The sequence below is a fragment of the Piliocolobus tephrosceles genome, chromosome 6 (genome assembly GCF_002776525.5).
Source record: "Piliocolobus tephrosceles isolate RC106 chromosome 6, ASM277652v3, whole genome shotgun sequence".
NCBI classification, from domain to species: Eukaryota; Metazoa; Chordata; class Mammalia; order Primates; family Cercopithecidae; genus Piliocolobus; species Piliocolobus tephrosceles.
In genome coordinates this window covers 24,709,593-24,724,441 of record NC_045439.1, presented here as the reverse complement: position 1 = coordinate 24,724,441, position 14,849 = coordinate 24,709,593, and the positions used below count along the sequence as shown (strand labels likewise).

At 38.4% G+C, this 14,849-nt stretch overlaps 1 long non-coding RNA gene across 1 annotated transcript; it reads right to left on the bottom strand.

Annotated features, from left to right (window-relative positions):
* Nucleotides 1-5,328: 5,328 nt before the first annotated feature.
* LOC111538184 lies at nucleotides 5,329-13,897 on the bottom strand. The gene is made up of 3 exons (XR_002730250.1): nucleotides 13,797-13,897; nucleotides 10,971-11,010; nucleotides 5,329-5,577 (listed from the first exon to the last, which is right to left on the bottom strand). It is a non-coding gene; the product is annotated as an uncharacterized LOC111538184 (long non-coding RNA).
* Between the last annotated feature and the right edge of the window lie 952 nt (nucleotides 13,898-14,849).

Here is a 14,849-nt window from a genome sequence, read left to right as displayed (position 1 = left end):
TTGATCCAAGAATTTTTTCATCTATTTGCCATTGAATTGACCCCACCAACAGTGTTATGGTATCGTATGAACATAGTCTTCTGAAATTGACCCTCCCCTGTTTGTTTTTCCTTACATATTAGCTATAGATAAATCTATGGTCTTTAGGAAATTTATTATAAGAATTTTTGGGCCAAGCACAGTGGCTGATGTCTGTAATCCCAGCACTTTGAGAGGCTGAGGCGGGCGGATCACAAGGTCAGGAGTTTGAGACCAGCCTGGCCAATATGGTGAAACTCTGTCTCTACTGAAAAACACAAAAACTAGCCAGGTGTGGTGGTGCATGCCAGTAGTCCCAGGCACTCAGGAGCCAGAGGCAGGAGAATCACTTGAATCTGGGAGGCAGAGGTTGCAGTGAGCCGAGATCGTGCCACTGCACTCTGGCCTTGGTGACAGAGTGAGACTCTGTCTCAAAAAAAAAAAAAAAAAAAAAATTGTTTTTGTAACAATAGGTTGTCTGTTAAAAACCCTTATGAGTTCAGTTGACAAAATGTTTTGCTTTGCTAAAAACATCAGCACACTCCTCAAACGCAAATGGTCTCCCGAAGACAATTTGTGAGTCTTAATTGTGGAATTTTCTTTTTTTTTACCATGTGCTTGCAGCAATCACAATTGCTTCATAGCTCAACATCTGGAAGCACATTTGGCTTCATTGTTAGAAAATAAATTAGCATCCCTGTTCATGAGTAAGAGACTGACCTTACACTGGACAGAGGGTACTGTGTCTCTGGTTGACAGACCAGTCATCCTTGACAACAAGGAAAAAGCTGACATGCATCTCATTTCTGGCATTCTTGCCCATCTCTCAGAACACCCTGAGTCTACTCACTATAAAATAGACTTTTGCCCTAGGACATGGAGCAAAAGATGACACTAATTGGAAATTGGCATCCTGGAAAACATTGTCAGAGTCATCTCCTCCAGGAAGATAACCGTTATCTTGTGCCAGCACTGAACTGTGGGCTCCAAGGACCTGCCTGTGTCTGCTCACACCTGTTCCAACATGGTTGCCAATAAATGGGGGGTCAGGAGGAAATCAGACACACAGAAAAGCCACTAGAAGCCAGAGGGCCCTTTGAAAGTCTTTTGGGATTGTAATAGATTGGACAAGCACGGGATGGCCTATGTAGGTGTATTTGGCTGTGGTCATGGCCATTGAGAATCCCATATCAATAACTAATCTGAACAAACTGAACTGTAAAAGAAAAAAAGATTTTTATGGAGCCAGAAATAGATGCTATGAAAGAGACAGAGGATTTAAGTAACCAATATGTTTTTAAAAATATTGCAGGCTTTTCTTTTTAAATTAGGTGTGATATACAAATATGGAGATTGAAATATGCGTATGTGTTTTCATTAGTATAAATAGATTTATACCCACTAGTATCTTGTGCCATCTCATGAATTTGGACAGATTGTAAGTCAAATCGTGTCCCAAGAAACATAAATTATGCACTCATATAAAATGGAAAACATCACAATTAGCATAAAAGAGGATGTTAATTCTAACTGTTAAGCACCAGTAATATAATATAAAGTGATTACACTTTGTGATCACACTTTTCTTTTCTTTTCTTTTTTTTTTTTTTTTGAGACGGAGTCTCGCTCTGTTGCCCGGGTTGGAGTGCAGTGGCCGGATCTCAGCTCACTGCAAGCTCCGCCTCCCAGGTTCCCGCCATTCTCCTGCCTCAGCCTCCCGAGTAGCTGGGACTACAGACGCCTGCCACCTCGCCCGGCTAGTTTTTTGTATGTTTTAGTAGAGACGGGGTTTCACCGTGTTAGCCAGGAGGGTCTCAATCTCCTGACCTCGTTATCCGCCCGTCTCGGCCTCCCGAAGTGCTGGGATTACAGGCTTGAGCCACCGCGCCCGGCCGTGATCACACTTTTCTTATTTTATCTCCCTACCTTACTCTCATAAAGGGTTCCCAAAACTTTTAATTTTATGACTCCATAAGATGCAGAAGTGAGAAACAGATATAGATGACTGTTGGGTAGACAGCAGAGATGTTGCTTCTTTTTCACTATGGTATGTTAATTCTTTTTCCTACTATTTAATTAGTTCAACAGATGTTTAGTGTCAGAGACTGTGTGCTGAGCACTTGGGATACAAAGTATATAGGCCACTGTTAGCTGTTCATCAGATTATTGTACCACTGTCTTCGCCAAGGGTCTTGCTTCTGGTCTCATCTCTTCATCGTTACACCTCCTCCTAACTTGTTCTTTGCATTACAGTTTGTTATATTTCAAAAATGCAAATTCTGTTATATTACTTGCATTATAACAGTTATAATTATATTATAATTCTAGCGGTTATCAATTGGTCTCAAGATACAGTGCCAGCTCCTTGGCAGAGCACCTGAGATTCTCGTGAGAGGGCTTTGGCCTGCCCTCTATCGTCACCTTGGGCTGCACTCAGCATCCCTCTGATTTGATGTCACAATTAAAGAGAACTACTTGCAATTACCTGAAGGCATCACGTGGTTTCTTGTCTCTAGATTTTGAGATTTGAAAAACGTATTACCCCAACCTGAGCTGCCTTCTGCCCCTCTTTGCGTAGCTAATGCTTACTCATCTTTCCTGTCTCAACTGGGATACCATTTCCTTTGGGAAGTCTTCCATTACTTTCTTACATTGCTTCAGCTCACATTGGCTTAATCAAGTACCATCTCTTGGTAAATAAAATGATTTATTTCACAATTCACTAGAACATGTATCATACCTTTTTATCTTTCTCAGTTAAGTCTTAGATTAAAATATAATAAATCTATGCGCCTCTCCTTATTTGTTTTGTCAGTGTTTGTGCACACAGCACCAGTATTTTATTATAGCTTTGTGCAGATCGTCATATTTATTTAGCACTTACTATAGGCAAGAACAACTTTTCATCACCATCATCATTTAATCGTTAAAACAATTCTTTGAAGTAGGTATCATCACTGTCATTGCACTTTCGGCTGCATCTAATTAATTGTCCCAGTGTTATAGAAATGGCAGAACTAACATGAGAGCCTACTCTCTCATGATACAGTATTATAAATTTCTTCTTTTCTCTCTCACAATTTAAGTTTGAACTTTTTGAGGTAAGGAATAATGTCTTAATCATAGTTATGTCTCCCATCAAGCAGCACATTTTGAGAACATAGAGAATGATTGAAAATACAGTTCTTTGCACTTGTCCTTAAGTTGTTCATAGGACTAGAGGGCAGACACCTAAAATAATAATTTGATATAGTGAGATAAATATATTATTATAAATAGTTGCAGGGCCCTATGATATGAAGAGGAGGGATACATAACCCAGACTTCAACTGCCTGGCCTTGTAGAAGAGACAATGCTTGAATTGAATATGAATGCACTAACTTATGGACACATTTTCACTAAATTTGTATCTAGTAGCAATTCAGGTAAAATAATCCTCTTTATGAAAAAAATTAAGGATAAACTTCAGTTATACTTGGGTGAAGGTGACGGAGTATGGAGTCATTGGTCATGTTTTTGAAAAAATGTTTCATAAGCTGATATAACGGTGTCAAGCTATTGTTAAAAAATGGCAACATGTTATTATTAAGGGCTAGATTTTCTCTAGATTTTTTGTTTTGGCACTTTTTAAAAAAAATTTTTTGTTTGGCATTTTTTATTTCACAAATGATTTCACGAGAATCTCAGGTGCTCTGCCAAGGAGCTAGCACTGTATCTATCCTGAGACCAATTGATAACCAATAAAGAGTTTCATTCATTCAAGTAACATAATAGAATTTGCATTTTTGAAATATAACAAACTGTAATTCAAAGGACCAATTAGGAGGAGGTGTAATGATGAAGCAGTGAGATCAGAAACAAGACTCTTGGCTAAGGGACTGGTACAATAATCTGAGAAACAGCTAAACATAAATTATGTACACATATAAAATGGAAAACATCACAATTAGCATAAAACAGGTTGTTAATTCTAACCATTAAGCACCAGTAAGATAAAGTGATTACACTTTGTGATCACACTTTTCTTATTTTATCTTCCTGTCTTACTCTCATACAGGGTTCCCAAAACTTTTAATTTTATGACTCCATAAGATGCAGAAGTGAGAAACAGATATAGATGACTGTTGGGTAGACAGTGGAGATGCTGCTTCTTTTTCACCATGATATTTTAATTCTCTTTCCTACTATTTAATTAGTTTAACAAATGTTTAGTGTTAGGGACTGTGTGCTGAGCACTTGGGATACAAAGGATTTTTATGCTTTTAGGTCTTATATCTAAATCTTTAATCCATCTTGAGTTAATTTTTGTATAAGGTGTAAGGAAAGGGTCCAGTTTCAGTTTTCTGCATGTGGTTAGCCAGTTTTCCCAACACCATTTATTAAATAGGATATTATTTTCCCATTGCTTCTGTTTGTCAGGTTTGTCAAATATCAGATGGTTGTAGACGTGTAGTGTTATTTCTGAGGCCTCTGTTCTGTTCCATTGGTCTGTATATCAGTTTGGGTACCAGTACCATGCTGTTTTGGTTACTGTAGCCTTGTAGTATAGTTTGAAGTCAGGTAGCGTGATGCCTCCAGCTTTGTTCTTTTTGCTTAGGATTGTCTTGGCTATATGGGCTCTTTTTTGGTTTCATATAAAATCTATTTATTTATTTATTTATTTATTTATTTATTTATTTATTTATTTTGAGACGGAGTCTCGTCTTGCTCTGTCGCCCAGGCTGGAGTGTAGTGGCGCGATCTCGGCTCACTACAAGCTCCGCCTCCCGGGTTTAGGCCATTCTCCTGCCTCAGCCTCCCGAGTAGCTGGGACTACAGGCACCCGCTATCTCGCCCGGCTAGTTTGTTTTGTATTTTTAGTAGAGACGGGGTTTCACCATGTAGACCGGGATGGTCTCGATCTCCTGACCTCGTGATCCACCCGTCTCGGCCTCCCAAAGTGCTGGGATTACAGGCTTGAGCCACCGCGCCCGGCTCATATAAAATTTAAAGTAGGTTTTTCTAATTCTATGAAGAAAGTCAATAGTAGCTTGATGGGAATAGCATTGAATCTATACATTACTTTGGGCAGTATGGCTATTTTCATGATATTGATTCTTCCTATCCATGAGCATGGAATGTTTTTCTATTTGTTTGTATCCTCTCTTATTTCGTGGAGCAGTAGTTTGGTCACCGACACCTATGTGAAACTGAGAGCTGCTGTCTTTGGTCCTGATGGCAGTTTTTACAGTGATGCTCATGAGGTGTGTGGAGAAAGGTGGGAGAATCTGAACATTTTCTAAGATGCAGAAAAAGTTCTCTCTCACTCATTTAACTAGTAAGCCTGACCTGTATTTTGCTAAGCCTATGAACATAACTTGGAAGATTTTTCTGGAATTCTTGTGTTTTTGAGATGGAACAAATTCTTAGATGAGTGGTTCAAAGTGCTTTTTCCCTTAGTTTTGCATTTTCCACATTGATTTCTCTGCCTCAATAGTCTTTGTAGGTATATCATGTTAGGGAGTTCCATATTATATTATTCCTTCGTGTTCTTGTCTCCACAGACATCAGCTCAGCTTCTGTGAATTTAAAAATAAATCAAGTTGTCATTAACCTATTTATGTAAATGAAAAATTCTCTATCACATCTCCTTTCCTCCCCTACAACAAGGTATCGGCTCCTCCTGTTTGTTCTCAATAACAAACAAAATTCCTTGGGCTGATGATATTATTGGTCAGCCAGTATGGAAGAACACTGTGAGTCATTGTATTTCCTGCTACCTGTTTCTATACTTTTTTTTTCGAAGTATATGAAGCTTTTGCTCATCTCTTTGTTTCCTTAACATTTCCCTCATTGTAGGTCAGTAAGCTTCACACCAGGCACTATCTTTCTGGCCAGTTTACTCACTCCTCCTTTAACTTTCTTTAGACAAATCACAGATTTATTTTTGTTTCCCATTCTTTTCCAGTTATCTTAGAAATATTTTTCTCCCTCTCTTTGTTCCACTTGTGAAATAAAGGAGGCTAATCCAGACTATTCTATATAGAGTGTTGCTGGCAATATCTCTATAATAATGAGAGTGAAAGCTGGAAGCTTTGATGTGGAATTAGGGAGAATAAAGAACCGGTGCCTTGAACTTCTAAACCCAGTGAAAATGCACAGTAAATGCATTCAGGGTCTTTGAAAATCAACGTTTGCTTCCTTATCTTTCTCTAATTAAATCTACTCTCACAGAAGAACAGAATCTTGATTTTTGTTGTATGTTTCTCTTTGCTATTTCAAGTATATTGTTTGCTACAATTGTTCTAACACAATTGTACAATATTTCAGTTCCCATTGAGGTTAAAAATGCTTTTGTTACCTGGACCCTTACAGATGATGCGTAACATTTCATTTTGTCTTTGAGGTCAAAGCAATCAGCATATGATTTTTGAAAACATTTATTTCCACCAAGGGGCTACTATGTACTAATTTCTTATGCTTGATGAATTTTATTAAATATTTTATTGCCAATCATTTATTTTCAAAACTGAATGCCTCCACTTCCTTTGCATCAAACAAATAACCACCTTAATAGGTAGGTTACTGACACTCTAGTTTTTAATGTCTATTCACTTATTCATATGGCAATTCTTTACGTCAGTTATTCATAGAATGCCTAGTACATACCAGGCATCATGCTAAGTCCTGAGACATAGATATTTAAGAAATCCAAATTTCAGGTGCTCACACTCCAGTGGAGGATGTCAGATGAGTAAAAAGAATTATAAGATAAGGGCAATTATAAGATAGTGACTGAATGATAACAGAGATACAAAGTGCCCTAGGAACACAGAAGAGAGTACTAACTTATGCACTGGAGCCCAGACCTGGAAACTTTACTCTCAGAAGGTTTTACTTGTATGGTAGGCAGTGGAAAGAAACTGACAATTGCGATGTAACCTTGAAGAATTAAATTAACCTTATTGGACTAATAGCTGAGCAGTGATTTCTAGGCCTGATTGTCATACATCTGGTGTAGTAGTATGAGCTTTGGAATTAGATACCTGAAAATAAATTCTGGCTCAGCCACTTACTAAGTACTGTCCCCTCTAAGATTCAGTTTTCTCATCTACAAAATGGGAATGATGACACCTGCCTCATATAGTATGGCTTGAATGAGATAATGATGTTTCCATCTTTTCTTTAAGCCCCTCCTGATGGAATTTAGAAATAACAAGAGTAGTGGAAGAATTGAACTCTGATAATCACACTTGGTAAACTCAAGCCCTAGGTTAAGCAATTTACATACCTAATTCTTTAGATCATCATCACAACCTTATTAGGTACATATTATTAATTCTATTATCTCCAATTAACAAGAATGAAAATGAGGTTTATAAAAGTTCAAAGATTTGCCCAAAGACGCGGTTAGTAAAAGATGTTGCAAGAGCTTGAATTTACACCTGCATGGCACTGAAGTCCAGGTTCTAACCCACTCTTTTACTCTTGTCCCCTGTCTTGGTTTATTTTGATTGATGAGTATGGCTGCACTTGTCTCATAGGTTTTGTTGCCAGACAGAAGACTATGGTAGATAATAGATTATACTTTCCTTGGGGACATGCACTGTGTGTGTTTTGCTAAGCAAATTGTCATCATATTGCACAGAATCTAGTACCAAGAAGGCACGCCTATTTGTAAAGGTGCAGGCTATGCTGATGTAACAAAGGGACTCTAAAACACAGATATTAATTTTCCTCTCACATGATAGTTTATGGCTGGTAGGTAGGCTTGACTTTGCCATTTTTAGTAAGTAAGCAAGAGTGAGCAGAAATCCAGATCAAGGATTTTCTTTAAGATAAGTGATGCTGAAATTGCCCCCACTCTTTCCACTCAGTTGCCATTAGTGCATACTTAAGTCACATACCTGTAAGATCAACTGGAAAATGTAGGTCCTAGTTGGACAGCTACCTGCTCAGGAAGGAAGTGTGATAGCTCATTTTAGGTGTCAACTTGACTGAATTCAGGAATACCTAGCAACTTGGTAAAGCATGATTGTGGGGTGTGTCTGTGGGGTGTTATCAGAGGAGATTAGATATGAGTCTGAAGGATTAGGTGGAGAAGATCTGCCCTCAATGTGGGCACGAACCATCCAATCTACTGGAGAAAACAAAAACAGAAAAAGTGAATATGTTGATTTTGCTTCTGGGGCTGGGAAAACTTCTTCCTCTCCTATTCTAGGACAATAACTCCAGGATCCCCAGCCTTTGGACTCCAGTGCTTAACAAGAGGGCCCCTTCAGGATTCTCAGACCTTTGGCCTTGGACTGAGAAATACACCATTGGCTTTCCTGGTTCTGAGGCTTTTGGACTTGGACTGAGCCATGCCATCAGCATCCCAGGGTTTCCAGCTTGCAGATGGCCTGTCATGGGACTTCTCAGCCTCCACAATCACATGAGCCAATTCCCCTAATAAATCCCCTCTCATATATTTGTATTTATCTATATATATCCTATTGGTTCTCTCTCTCTGGAGACCCCTGAGTAATACAGGAGGTGAGAATAGATTTGGGGATACTACCAGCAATTTCCATTACAGTGCTCAATGAATATTTATGGAATGAATGAATGAAGACAATCGAAGCATGTAAGTCAACCTGGGCCCCAGTGAGATCAAGGCAAAGATGTTAGTTTGATCCACTAGCTTAACTATGCCAGCATGCCAATGTGTCTTTCCAGCTAATTCTTGCCAAAACACATTTTTAGTCAGAGCTACCTATTGTAAGTATCTCTTCACTATAGTGTTTTCCTTTAATCTATGACTGTCAACTTTTCTCCTGAATGTCAGAATGGGATCGAAGCCATGGAAGAGTTTATGTGAGCTCCATGGATTATGCTACCTTCTTAAGGAATACAAAGTGACAGGTTATACAGTACTTATCTATATCACCTGTCAGAGACTCTGCATCTAGGGGCAGAGAGAAGATCAGGAGTTTTAGCTGGTTATTTGTGATTCTCTTTTACAACTACCTTGGCATTAGAAGAGTATATCTCTGACATTGGCAAAATGTAGTTTTAGTTCTCCTAAAGAAAGTACTGGAAGTTTATTCCCCATAAAATTCTAGACTCTTTCAGATCAATATTCCGACTGGGAACTCTGTCCTAGCAACTTCCTCTTTTCTGCAATGTAACATTTTCTTTGTCTTATTAGATTTTTTTTTTTAGCAGCCAGTGTAGGAGCCTGTATAGTGTGATGTCCAACTGGTGGCAGATCATTTGTCCCACATAGAGTGTGATCACTCTTCTTTGTTGTCAAAGGATATGGCAGAGTTTTTAAAATTTCACTGAGTCAATAGTCAGAATTACAATAGACTTTGTGAATGTAGAAGAGGCCAAGCCACAGATCTCGGGAGGCTTGTCAGCGAGGCGGTATTCTTCAAAACTTACCAAGGTGGAAATTTTCTCACTTGTAAGGCTGAAAAAATAAAGAATAACTACGGAAACCTTATGTCTCTTTAAGCTCTTTCATTCCTAAGAGCTTGAAGTGACTCTCTAGACCCACATCTCATTTATTTTCACAACGTCCCTGTGGAGTCAGAGGCTAGTTTTTCTTCACTGTTCATGCTGTTCAGAGGGAAGCCATGCCCTGAGAACTCAAGTGACTTGTATTCAAGGTCAAAAAGTGAGAAGTTGTAAACCCAACGCTTGAATTCAGGTGTTCTGACTCTTCACCTACTAGCTGCTTTAAGATGATCACAATTGGGAAAGAAATTCAGCTGGGAGAACTAAAAATATATCATAAATACACATGATGTCATGATACATCAAAGTTCAGATCTGGAAATGTTTCTTAGTCTGCAGATAAAAAAATGCTTTTGATGAGTCGACAACATCCAATGCTGTGAACTGTTCTTACTCCCTCAAGCCATAGGTACAGAGATCATCATTCTGTATTTAGTTTGGAATGATGCCCCAGAATCAGAGTTCCTAAATAGCACTAATGATTTCACAGATTTCAGGAAGAATAGGGAACATTGACCATGACACTCATTAAGTTGCAGAATAGAATACTTGTAATTACCAATTAAAAAGTGGGGTGAACAAAATCTAAATCCATGGACATGTAGGGTTGGAGCAGAGTCTCCTTAGCCTTAATGGCAGCTTTGTGTGAATCAGAAAATGTGCTTTTCTTCCAGGTGGACACAACCCTAACCCAGGGTACACAGGTTAGTGAGAAAAGCTCTGGCTGGATTCAGCTTTGTTTATTCATCTCCTCACGTGGATGTTCTCTGTGGTCATCTAGGACAGAACAACAGCCTTCAAAGTTGCCCAACTCACTTTCCCACATTCAGGTAATATAATAGCATGTCTATCTCACAATAGAAGTTAGTTCACTTTTTAAAAACTCTTGGCAAAAATATTTTCACAACTTCATCATATTGCTTCTCATAATACTTTGAAGTCCTTGATGTTAGGATATGTTGAGGAGGAGGAGAAATAGATGCAACTGTAAAATAAAAAATGGTTTGAATATTTTGACTAGCTTTTTACCAGAAAAAAAAAAAAAAGACTTAGAAGATACTTGAGGTGACCTTGCCCAAGTTGTCTGGAAAATTCCTTCTCTTAAATAAAAAAAAAAAGAGGGTATAGTTCATCTTTATATGAAGGAAGATATCATGAGTGTCCAATATTGAGAGGAAGCTGACATTTACACATAATTCCTTAGGAAGTCAACCTTAGGCAGGACACAACTTTCAGCATAGAAAGGCCAGAGAGAGGGAAAACCTACATTGTAGTAGGTCCATCTGATACATTCATCCTTGTAAGTAGAGGGATATTTTGTCCCTCTTTTCTGAAAATCTAAAATTACCAACTTTCACTTGGGACCTGAGTTAGTGTAATCAGTCATAAAACAGATGGGACATAAAGGAGATTAAAAGAAATAAACTACATTAAAAGTAGACTCTTAGCCAATCTCTTTGATCCCACTTACCTCAAATCAAAGAACTATATGATGGACAGTGCCTTCCTCTCTGAAAAGACAGCAACAATCAGGTTTATACAGATTATGAACTTGCAGCATATTTAAGAAGCTTCACAAGAGGTGCATTTATAATGCTCTCCCCATTGAAACTGAAGAACAGCAGAGGGAAGTGCTGGGCTATAGATACGTAACCTGGTCAAACTTCAGACAGCCCAATAAAAGAAGAGGGCCTAAATTTTCCATGAATCAGGATTTTAGATAAATGTAGGCCTGAAGATCAGGAACGACTAGAGCCTCCAAAATATAAGTAGTTGTGATAAAACAAAACAAAACAAAACAAAAAAACCTAGTTCCTACAAAAGTTGTTCTCTTTTTTAGACTCTACTATTTTTGTAAGCATATTATTATAAACAAGTGGTCATGCAAATGTTTGATGATGGGTATATCATAATTCACAGCTTAAGAAAAGGAGATGGACAGAAATTAATTGATTCGCTCAAATGACTTTAGCAAACAAAATGTCCAATTTCTGATTTCCATATGTTTATACTAAACTTGACAATTTCTAGAGTTTGCCACATAAATCCATGAAATACCAACAGGTACTATTTGTTAAGTGGATACTATATACTAAGGTTTGTGTCCCTTCCAAATTCATATGTTAAAACCTCATCATGAACGTGTTGGAACTAATAGGTGGAGCCTTTGGGAAGCAATTAGGTCATTAAGGTGGAGTGCTGATGAATGGAATTAGTGCCCTTATAAAAGAGATTCCAGAGACCTAACTAGTTCCTTTCACCATGTGAGGACACAGCAAAAAGGCACCATTCATGAACCAGAAATAAGTCTCACCAGATATCTTGATCTGCTGGCACTTTGACCTTGGACTTCCCAGCCTCCACAACTGTGAGATTTTTCTGTTGTTTGTAAGCCACTCAGTTTATAGTATTTTGTCATAGCGTACTGAACATTCTAAGATATGTGAATAATTATTATGTGTATCAATTACTATGCTAAATTTTTTACATAGTATGATGGACTGAATTATGTCCGCAGTAAAATATGTATGTTGAAGCCCTAGCCTCCAATGTGACTGTTTTTGGAGATAGGGACTTTAGACAGGTAACTAAGATTAAATGAGGGGCAGGATGCAGTGGCTCATACCTGTAATCCCAGCACTTTGGGAGGCTGAAGAGGGTGGATCATCTGAGGTCAGGAGTTCAAGACCAGCCTGGCCAACATGGCGAAACCTCTACTAAAAATACAAAAATGAGCCGGCTGTGGTGGTGAGTGCCTGTAATCCCAGCTACCAGGGAGGCTGAGGCAGGAGAATCACTTGAACCCGAGAGACAGAGGTTGCAGTGAGCTGAGATTGCGCCACTGCACCCCACCGTGGGTAAGTTTTGAGACAGAGCAAAACTTTGTCTCAAAAAAAAAAAAAAAAAAAGATTGAATGAGGTCATAGGGTTAGGGCCCTAATCTGATAAGGCTGGTGTCCTAATAAGACAGAAGAGACTCCAGAGATCTCTTTCTCTCTCTCTCTCTCTCTCCATGCATAAGCACAGAAGAAGAACCACACAAGGACCTTGCAAGACAGAGGTCCTCTATAAGCCAGGACAAGAGGCCCCACTAGAAACCAACCCTGATGACACCTTGGTCTTAGACTTTTGCCTTCCAGAACTGTGTGAGTATATATTTTTGTTGCTCAAGTCACGCAGTCTCTGGTGTTTTGTTATGGCAGTCCCAGTAGACAAATACATATAATTAGCTCAACTTAGCTTCTTAATGGAAATGTGGTATTATTTTAGAAATTTAATATAGTGACTAGAAGTAAAGCTGTAGATCCCAGCTGCCTGACCTCCAGTCCCAGCCCTACCACTTCCTACCTATGTGACCTGGGAAAGTTCTTAATCTCTCTATTAACATGATTTTTTTCATCTGCAAAATGAAAGTAATAATAAGTATCTTTCTCATTGGGTATGGAGAGGGTTAAATGCATTAATGTTTAGTATGATAGTGACAGGCATAGAGAAAACACTCAATATGAATAAGCTATTTTTATTAGCCCAATTTTCAGATGGAGAAACTGAGGCTTAGGGAGATTAAAGGTCAAGATCAAGATCAATATTACTCAGCCATTAAGCTATTAATCTTGGAAGTACCATTATTAGAGCCAGATTCCTTATTTTTAGAAACCAAGACCTTCATCTTTGTACTGTATGGACCTTCAGGCAAAGCACAATCAAATGAGATATGCAGTTTAAGTTTTTTCTAAGTAGACTAACAATCTAAACATTTTGCAATTTGCCTGCTTGCATTGCAGAGCCAGGACTCTAGTGGGGCGTTTTGAACCACTTTATCTTGCTAAAATCACCAGGGCTTTGAATGTCAGGCAGAGAAGAAATCTATTATTCCTACCCAACATAATCCCAACTTGTTTTCTCCTGTTTCAGCAGTTCTAGGAAATGTCCAAAATATAGGTAAGCACTCTGGTAAGTGCTTAAAGTATACGAGAAAATTTAGCTATAGAAAATGCTACATAAAAAACATTCAGTGTGCACTGAGAATTCCAAGGTAACCTTAGTCTACTAAGTTTATTTTACTTCGTTCCATTGGGTAGTGAGACCTAGATGAGTTGGTAAGACATTGAGAGATGTTGGTCTTTTGGCAGCTTATTCATCTCTATTGTAAATATTGCATACTGGGAACAATTAGGAAATTCCTCCCATCTTTGTCTGAGGTAAACCATTATCTCTTCCCTCTTTGTTGGATTTCTGTTGGCTCTGGCCTTGGTTCTCTGATTGCTTATGGTATGATTTGTAAGACGTGCCTCACCTTCTGGAAAGCTAGAGGCCACATAACTGTCAACTATTTAATATACTCTTGACCTGAGACCATCATGGCATGTTAAGTGCTTTTTGGTGTGGCCAGGGGGAGAGGAATGTAATTGCTTTGGCTTACGATGGGCCATCTTCTCTTTGCTCTTGATGTTTTGCCAGAGGCACTCGGTTGATCTTCCATGATCTCGTCTCTGTGCCCACTTGGTCCTCCAACTCCTACTTCTCTTCATAGTATATCTTTGTGTTTCCATCTTTTAGCACATAATAATTATTTGCTGTACTTCAAGGTCATTGAAAGTCGGAAGTATATATATTCATATATATGTACACGCACACACATATATAGTCTAGATGCTATGGGCTATGCTGGGCATTGGAGATAGTTTCAAGGCACTCAAAATATGCAGTCTGGATGAATGCATCAGTGAAGGGATTAATGGGTTCTACTCAGTTGCTGTTGAATAAAGAGGACCTAGCAATATACGTTTCCATGTTATAGGATATTGGAACATAAAGGATTGAATAGATATTTATATATGTGCATTTCTTTGAAACATGGCCAGAAGTCAATATCTTCTCAGGCCAAATGGCAATACTTAAGAACTGGATAACTTTCAAATTTGTAGGTGCTGGAAGATACTAAGTATGTTGGCTTAGTTGAAATTCTTCAGCTTCTTCAATTGTCAGAACTAAATGCTATTCTGAGAAGGAGCTCTGATGTCCCCATGGTAACAGGGCTCCATTAAAGGCATGGCATCACAAAGCTGTCCTTGTTTGAAGACACTTGGGAATTTCAGGTATAAACGGAAATGCTATTAAAGGCAAATTATATATACTTATTCTGTGTAATTATGTGCACATGTATAGATATGTCTAATTTAGCCACACCTCTCATTTAGTTTTGTTTATCATTAGGCTTTTTAGTGACTTAAATCTCAGACATGGATATAGCTCCAGGTGCTTAAATAAGAACTCATTTAAATTTTGGAGTAAATATCAATTCCTTTGCTTATTTACTTATTATTACTCTTAACACAATGAAGAGAAT